The following is a 9,698-nucleotide window of genomic DNA, read 5'->3' as shown; positions in this document are numbered from 1 at the left end:
AACTGACCAGAGAAGCTAAATGTCTCAAAGCTGGGCAGTCCTACTGAATGAGCCATATTATCTAAGATGTCAATAAGACTCCCAATGAGAGGACTTGGATCATTTAGCTGATGGGATTTCACCTTAACTAACATAAAATACACCCTTAATGAATCACGTTTGATTTTCAGTTTTGTTCCTTTAAAATGGAGGGAAATCTTGGAAGACACTTGTGAAAAAAATGGGATATGGTATTCTCCTAGCTTTTAATTATTTTTTTCCCGTCTTTTGCAATTATCTTACCCACATTTAACTGGGCAGCACATTTTTTAGTGACTCATTTATTAATTCTTCCAAGTCATTCCATTTAGTTTTTGTAGAAACTACTCTTGCAATCAGTTTATGTAGTATTTAATTAAAGCATGTCCTTACAATAACAAGTACAGTAATATAAACAGGTTTGGGAGCACACCCACTTTGGTAAGTACACAGTACCACTGGCAGCACCACTAGTTAATCAGGAGATTCCCAAAAAATGAGATTGGTTCAGAGAACTTCCACCAAAACATGTTTCCTGGAATCACCATTAATGACCTACAGAAAGTCCCTTGTAGCCTGAATCGCAGATGTAGTGGATTGAAATCTGTTCTGTGGCTGAATTCCCCACCAAGCCTGTTGCTTATTTTCCTCCTTTCCCACTTTTGCTGAGTCTTCTGCTTTTGTATCCTTTGTGCTGGTCCTTAAACCATTTATTAATTATTCAATATGCAACATGAAACCCCAGGATAAGACACAGTTTTATTTTTCTTGCAGATAATGAAAAATGGCTTTTTCACCCTGGCATGTATTCTTCTTGTTTTACTGCATTTGGATCTAGTGATCCAGGTCCAAATAACTCACCTTTGTGAAGCTGACCTGGCAACTTTTTATGATGTTGCCTCTTACAGCTATCCCTTTATCCTCTACCCAGAACTCTGCTCCTTAATGTTTGCACAATTGTCAAAACTCCAGCCTGCTGGTCCATCTGCATTGGAGACAAGCCTTTGTGGGCATCACCTCCAGCACTTCCAAAACCCACAGGTAAATACCATCTCTGGTTTGGTGGTTTGTTCACAGTCGTGAGCCAGAATCCCTAGTTATTTTGACATCAAGTTAGAGACAGATGTTTGAATAAGAAAAACCTGAGTTTGTAGACTGGTTCTACATCATTTTTACCCAAGCAACTTTTGGTAGGTTTCTGAACCTCTCAAAGTTTTAGCTTCCTCATCTGTCAAAGGCTATTTTGACAGTGTCTATAGATAAACTAGGGTTGTTCTGAGTGTCAAATGAGATAATGTAAGGATACGGCAAGGGCTCAATCCATGGTAAACTTGCATAGTGCTTACACGTCAAGCATGAGTCTACAAAGTTTACATTTATAATCTTGTTTAAAACTCACACCAACACCACGTTTTAAGTACTATTTGTCCTATTTGAGAGATGAGAGATCTCAGGCACAGTAAGGTTTGACCACACTCTCAGAGCCATATAGCTATTAAGTGGTAGTCCCAGGATTAAAACTCAGGCAGGCTGATGCCAGAGCTTTCCCTGCTGAACACTATGCTAAGCTGCCTCTACAGGGGTATTTCTTACCATTAGTGTTACTGTCCCTGCCTACCTAACCACAGTAGAGGGGGAAATCTATTCTAAAAGACTGAGGCCCGCTTCTTTACATAGGGTCATTCTTCCTGCTTTCTTTGACCACCGACTTCGGCTCCCCTTTCACTTTGCCTGCCCAGATGATAAACGTGTAGCCTCTTTCCTCTGCCTTGCCCCTCATGCCCAGTACCCTTCTTCATCCCCACATCACCAGGAACTTCCTATGTCACTCTGTATCTCTAATTTAGCTTTACACCTGGCAAGGCACAAATTGACAAGTTCCTTGGTTAAGACTAATTAGAGCCAGTCTTCATGTTGTTTCTAAACTCCTGCATCTCATTGTGGTCTTAGGTGCCTTAGTTTGTCAGCAGTCTTTCAAAACATTTCACCCTGAGCTACACACCACATTAGTGACCAGAACAGACTTGTATGAGGCTGGTTACTCCCCATGATGTGGATATTATATTCCTCTTTTATACTGCTTTAGAGCGTGTTGGTTCTCTTAGAAGTCACGTCTGGATAAGCCATGTTGAGTCATATTAAGTTCATAATCAACTAAACCATTGCAAGAGAATCTTCCAGGGATGGTCACCCTCATCCTGTAATGGTAAAACAGATATTTTGTTACTTTTAACATGACTAATTTTTTTTAATCATATGTGATTTTATCTAAATTTACACTTTACAAACAATTGCTAACCAAGTATAAAATATACTAGGAAAGGATATATAATAGTTTTTAAAAGATGTAGCTTAAATATTTTATAAATATATCAAAAAAAGTAATTGCATGAGATAATGTATTATATCAAATAAGTAGAAAATGAGCCACAACCCTGTTACAGATAATAAGGTAGAACTGCAAGTAAAATGTTTCATACTATATAGTATGTGCAGTACAATCTAAAAGAAATTTTAAAGTGGTACTTCATTTGGAAAAATATATCCCTCCAACTGTGTATAATCAGGCAGTAACCCCAACTAGAGATTCTAACCACTGCTAAATTTTATCCTATGGACTTTACATATGTATTCAACCCTGTCAAAGTAATTTTTATTATGGCTTATGTTATCTTTTAGGTTGACATTTTCCAAATGTTTGCACAATCTGAAAATCTTATGTGTGTGATGTTGATTCTTAGCAAAAATCTAGACTTTCATGGAAAACAGACAGTCACGAGCATTTAGAAAAGAAGACAGTGATCACCCAGAGCCAGCATGAGCTCACCAAGACCAGGTTATGCCATGCCAACCTCATTTCCTCTCTGGTAACATCATTGCTCAGTTAGAGGAACGCTGTAGGCAAATTGTACTTAACAACATCTGATTATGTTGCTGTGAATAAGAATGTAAATTATGATCTTTAGGATGGTATAGGCTAGGGCAATTCTTAGCTTATTGAGCGTATGCATCCAAAAAATACTGATGAATGACTTCAGATCAATCTAGATGATGAATCTGCAAGAGCGCATAACTACTCAGTACTGGACCTTGTCTTGTTCAACTTTTGCCTCAAAAATTTGCAACATAGAATTCGTGAATGATAGGTAGTACATTCTTCTTTCCTTTTGAAAATTAGGATACTTTAAAAACTTGCTGTTGTTCAAGAGTGCCTACAGTGGTTCTGATGTTGATCAAAAGTGCCTTTACCATGTGGCATGCCAGGTGGCTGGGTCTGGAGACGTGAGCACATGCAAAGTTCATGCTTTGAATTGCAAACCTTTCCTTATGTTCTGCCCTACACTTTCAAGTTTCCACTTTGTTTCTTATTGGAGAAAACAGAAGCAAAACAGGCATTGAGTAATTCTGTTCTTTGTCATCTGTTAAATCATACTCAATGTTCCCCAACCCTCTGGGTGCTTATCTGTTTCTCATCTTACCTCTCACAGTTTAAAAATCACTTTCTGTTGTTCTGACATTGTTTTCAAGTTTCAGTGAATCCTGGAATTCTGCCTGTTTGACAACATTTTACAGGGCTGGGCCATTTATTCAAAAATTTATGTAGCACACATTCTAATGGAGAAAGACAGGCAATAAACACCATACACAGGTGAATTGTATCATATATTATAAGGTAAGCATAGTGGAAAAATAGAGGGGCATAGATATTTGAAATTCCTGGTTAGAGGGTGAGTTGCAGATTTAAATAGGTGGTCAAGGTGGACTCAGTGACCCAGCATCCTTCGTGAATGAGCAAAGACTTGAAAGAGGTGAGTGGTGAGCTAAGTTTTTGTGACTGATGTTAATTACATGTCTCTCTTTCCCTTCTTTATACATAGGGTTTTATGTTCTGATCAATTATAGAAGGAAGAGGATGTCACATTTATTACCTATCCAATATTCCATTAACCTCCCACTCTCTCTCACCTTCTTTCAGTCAAGGGCTAAACTTGCATCCAATTCTTAATTTCAGCTGTCAAATGATCTTTTCTTGGCATATAGTAGGCAATGAGCAAATATTTATTAACCAAATGTATAAGTGAACAAGGGCCACTAGTTAATAATAGAAGGTGATAACTAATAACTGATTTTGAAGTCTCCGGAAATATGTTTCTTTGAATAAGATCCTTTGGAGATGCACTTGTGATGCAAGATGGAAGACAGACCCACCGTGTGCAGGGCTTTAAGGAAGACCTTGAATTTGGTGGGCACAGCAGCTTCCTCCCTGAGCTGCCCCTGAACTTGGGAACTGTACACTCAGACAATGATTCTGTGAGAATAGGAAGTGGGAGAATCACCCATGAGGTATTTTCCATTTAGTTTTCAATCTTCAGAGTGAGCTTTGCTGCTGGTCACCACAAAACAAACAACAGGCAATGTTTCCCAGGGTCTCACATCTTGGGCGGGCTGAATTCAGAGGGCCCATGCCAAAACTCTCTCAACTGAGTGTGCTGTTTGTAAGAAAAGAAAACAGAAAGTCACAAATCATGGGGTTCTGACATACTGTGTAGGAAAACTATCTGGGGCGTACTTTTTCCCTTGGCTTAAGATATGCAAAGGGTGGAAATCTAATGCATTCTGTCTTCTGTGAACATAGATAATGAGCAAAAGAAAGTTGGAAGATGGGTGACCATATAATTTAGTGTCCAACCTGGGGCACTTTTGAGAGTGAAAGCTTCTCTGTTCCTCATCATTATGGGAAACAGGCATACACCAAGACCTTCTCAGGCAAACAAGAGTATATGGTGACCCTTTGTAGAAGAAAATACTGTGAGCAAAAGTAGAGAAAGAAGTATAGGTAAAATTTAACGTTTTTTTCTCCCACTATCCATTTTACACACCTCTGACACTGCCATCCTTAATCACAGAATTATCACATTACAGAATTGTAAAGCTCAAAGTGGGCTTAGAGGCATTCTATGCCCTTCTACTCAAAAGAGTGTCTCTGACCAATAGCACCTGGAAGTCAGTTAGAAATGCAGAATCTCAGGCCCCACCCCAGACCTACTGGATTAAAATCTGTGTTTTAACAAGCTACCCAGGTGATAGGCATATCTAAATTTGAGAAGCATGGATTTAAGCCATTTAACAAGTTAAGACATCCCCCTTCCTGCTTGAGGAGGTTAAGAATCTTGATCAAGATCCACCAGTTGTATCCAGGACAATATCTCATATCTTCTATCAGGCTAGTTTTATTTCCATTTTGCAGTGGTTCTCTCCTGTATACCACATCCAAGAAAGCCTGAGGCTAGCAGAGAATAGACCTAAATTCCAGTCCTGGTTTCACCTCAGATTCGGGGCAGTCACTGCATCCAGTTTTGTCATCAGTAAAATGAGGAAATTTGGCTATGTTGGCCATTAAATGTCCCTTCCAGTTCTAAAGCTTCAAAATTCTATGGGTTGTAGAGCATCTGGGAAGCCTGAAGCTAAGTGAGAGAAGTCATGAAAAACATAATGTGGGACAAATGTATTGATTAATGCCTTTCATAAGGAACACACGCTGTGATGAGGAACAGGAAGGGCGTTCCAGGAGAGAGAACGATGGAAGTGACCCTTCGATTGGAGGAGTGTTTGGGGACAATGGAAAGAGGTGGTATGGGATGTCTGCAAATTTGAAAATAAAATAAGGCAGTGTAGGGAAAATACAGGAAAATGGTCAGGGCCCCTCAGCTGTGCGTTTAATGTAAACATGCACGTGTGCCCAGTCATTCCTTGGTTATTGTCTTATATAACTGTGCATGTGCATCCAGGTGTCCTGGGCTATGACTTAAGTATAAAGGAGGAGTGGCTCTGATCCACAGGGGGAGCCACAGGGAGGCCACCACTGCTGCTAGAGGCTGTTGCTGCCAGTGCCCCCAGGATGCCCTGAGAGGCCACCACTGCTTCTGCTGCTATTGCTGCTGCTGCTGCTACTGCTGAGGACTGAGCTCATGGCCTCTGCCAATGGCTCCCAGGATCTTTCCCAATTACCTAGCATGGACCTGCGTGTGAGGGGTCTGGTGACCCAGCCTGACATGTGAGGGGTCTGGTGACCCAGTCGGTACAATGGGTTTGGAGGGTCTGAGCCCTAGCCCTGACAATACAAATGGAAACTTAGTATAACTAAAATAATGAAATGTCTTGGCTTTAGTCGTGAATTGTTTACCCATACAAATGGTGTAGTCATGTAGCTTTACAGGCAGCTTTAAGCATTTTCTTAGTAAAATTTAGACTACGGCATACAGAATAGCCTCTAAGTTAACAACATTTTTCCTCAGTTGGAGGTAACATATGTTTCTTACAGGGCACAGGTCCAGCTGCCTGCCCCCTTTCAAAAACAAACCATTCAAAAGTGTTGGTGAAAATGGAAGTCAGTTTTTATTCAGGAGTACTGGTGACCTGAGGGGAGGTGTTGGGCTAACCCGTTTCTCTGGTAAGCCTGAGGAATGGCCAGACTAAAGCCATCTCGAAGACTCATTAACTGAGGGGTTTTTAAGAGGTGGCTAAGGGAATGGAACTTGGGAAATGAAAAGCAGGAGGGAGGGGATGTGAGCCACAGGGGTGTCCCTGCAAGGTCTCAGGCGCAAGGTCTTGCCAAGACTCTGTTTTTTGCTGCCACCTTTGCTGTTATCTAGGGTCTGGATAGTACTTGCCTCCTGTCAAGTTTGCAGCTTCAGACTGGCTGGAAAACAATTTGACATTCATGTGAATAATGTCATCTTGCCCCATAACCAAGGTTCAAAATATCAACCATGGGAAAAGAGGAAACTCAGAGAAATGCATAACAAGAAAAAAACTGTCTTTTAAAAATCTTTCAGAGCCCATGCAGTTTTAGGTCCCAGCATGGCTTCAGTCCTGCTCACTCCAACATGGTCACTGCTTCTGAGACTTTCTCTTATCAACCTTGGCTACTTATGGCTAATGTGCAGTGTGATGTTTAATTTTATATGTCAACTCGGCTGGGCTATTGTGCCCAGTTGTTTGGTCAAACACAGTCTAGATGTTGTTACAACGGTATGTTTTTTAGATGTGATTAACATTTACGATTGGTAGACTTTAGAGTAGATTATCCTCCATAATGTGGATGGAATGGTTTAGGAAATGATGGATTCTGTTGTGAACCTGTGGCAGGTCTAAAAAGTAATGCTGCCTACGTAAATGGCAAGAGGGTCTAGAGTTCGGGAGGAAGCGAAGGCTGGAGGAGTTAATCCAAAAGTTATAGGGTCAGCAAATTTGTCACAGCAGTTGTGAGCTCTGCAAGAAGAAGTGAGAGAATATGAGGGTCACCAAGAACCACAGTGTTTAAACATAGGGGAGAGGTGGCACCCTTGAAGCAGAACTAGTCAGAAAGGTAGTGAGAAGACCCAGAGGAGACTGACACTGCAGAAGCTGAGGAAGGAGAGCATTTCAGGAGTGAAGGAATGCAGATCCACTTCCTGTCTCTGTGGATTTGCCTTTACTATAAACGGGATCGTAAAATATGTGGCCTTTTAAAATATGTGTCTAGTTTCTTTCACTTAGCATAATTTTTCCAAGTTTCATTCATGTTGGAGCATGTATCAGTACTTCATTTCTTTTTATTGCCAAATATTATTGCATCGTATGGATATACCACATTTTATCTATCCATGCATCACTTGATAGTCATTAGTGTTGTTTCCACTTTTGGGCTATTGTGAATAATGTTGCTATGAATATTCATGTACAAGTTTTTCTTCCAACACATGTTTTTAACTCTCTTACAATTGGAGATTAGCTAAATAATGTAATAAAACACTATGGAACCATCAAAAAGAATAATGTAGAGTTGTATATGTTCATATGGTTGGAGTGTTAAATGAAAATACAAGGTACGTTACAATGTGTATTGAATAAACTCTTCTTGCAATTAAATGCAAACAAATGGATACATATGGAGAAAAAAAAAAGAATGAAGGAATGACTAGGAGAAAAATGATTGCTTCAATTTTTCCCTCCTGCCTAAATGCAAGCTCCAATATGCAGAAATCTGTGGATCGTTCAAAAGAGGTCCTACCAGTGTGTTTGTGTTAAAATGCAAAGAAAACAATAGCAAAAAAAAGCCCCACCAATTACATAGCTTAAGATAATCCTATTTCACCTCTTTGATGAGTTTTTCATGAATGTACAATTAAGGTAATTGCCAGTAACCAGGTGGGTTTAGTCAAATTAGGAAGTATTTGCTGTTCTAGAACTTGTGCAGGCACAATTAAGAAATAAAAAAGGAAAACATCTGTTAATGCTCTTGAAAAGCTTCCAGGGCTTTCAGTCCTAGGACACCACCCCCAAAATTGCTATAAATCTTAGTTTTGTCCCTGCAGAACTATCTATTCCCCAGGGGAGCTCTCCATTTTCCTATCTAACTTCTGTTTTGTGGAAACCTTTTGTACAAAAACGCTGCTCTAGCTGTCACATTGGTGGCCTCTAAGGAGCGTTGCCCCTCAGTGTTTGCATCCATGAGGTCTTTGCTCCCATAATCTGGATTGGCCTGTGACTCACTTTACCCAATGGAATGCAGTAGCCACAGAAGGGTTGCAGTGCCAGTTCCGTGTCTAAACCTTTAAAAGGTCTGGCAGCTTCTGCTTCTGTGTTCCTGGAAACCCTAAGCCACCTTCTAAAAAAGTCTGACTATGCTGACAGAATGACCCATGGAGGGGCCACAGAAAGAGGTCTGTGAGGAGGCCCTGAAACCCCAGCTTTGCCCGGATCCCTCCTGACCCAGTGGCTAAACGTAGGTATGCAAGTGGCCATTGGTTAATTTTCTTGAAAATTTCTTTACCTACCTTTCCAGCTTTAATATTCCCCTGGAATCTACTCTCCTCAGTGTCTCCTCTCATTTTCCTTTTGCCTCCTCTGTTTTGTGGCCCATCACAGTTCCTGGTACTCTTGAACCCTGATTTTCAAAGTGTGTACCTTAGACCAGCAGTATTAGCATCATCTGGGAATTTACTAGAAATGCAAATTTTGGACTCCACTCCAAATCCACTGAAGCAGAACCCTCAGGGATAGGGCTCGCAATCTGTTTTAACAAGTCCTCCAGGTGACTTCTAATGCACACTAAAGTTTGAAAATCACTGCCCTGGAACAGGGGTTGGCAAACTTTTTCCATAAAGGACCAGATAGTAAATAGTTTAGGCTTTGGGAGCCATGCGGCCTCTGTTGCAACTTTTCAGCTCTCTTGTAACATGAAAGCAACCACAGATAATATGTAAATAAATGTGTACAGCTGTGTTCTAATAAAAATATTACTTACGGTCATTACTATTTGAATTTCATATATTTGTCACATCACAAAATATTATTCTTTTGATTTTTTCCAACCATTTAAAAATGTTAAAACTAATCTTAGCTCACATGCTGCATAAAAGCAGGCAGTGGACTGAGTGTGGTCCCTGGGCCTCAGTTTGCAGACCCCTTCCCCAGAACATCTCTGGCTTTTATTGAGGACACATTTTGCTGAAGAACTCATCTTTAGTCCAGCAGTATTTTCTTTTTGAGGCCCCCAGATGATCTCCTACACACTCCAAGCCACTGATCTTCTACAAAGCCATGTTTTGAGGAAATGGCTTAGTTGGAATGTTGGGTCTCACCAGGAGAGGTCTGTATGTGGCCTCTCAGCCAGGGCCTACTTTCGCCAGCCAGAG

This window comes from Galeopterus variegatus, unplaced genomic scaffold, assembly GCF_000696425.1.
Source record: "Galeopterus variegatus unplaced genomic scaffold, G_variegatus-3.0.2 Scaffold3568, whole genome shotgun sequence".
Classification (NCBI taxonomy): domain Eukaryota; kingdom Metazoa; phylum Chordata; class Mammalia; order Dermoptera; family Cynocephalidae; genus Galeopterus; species Galeopterus variegatus.
This window is presented reverse-complemented; position numbering follows the sequence as displayed.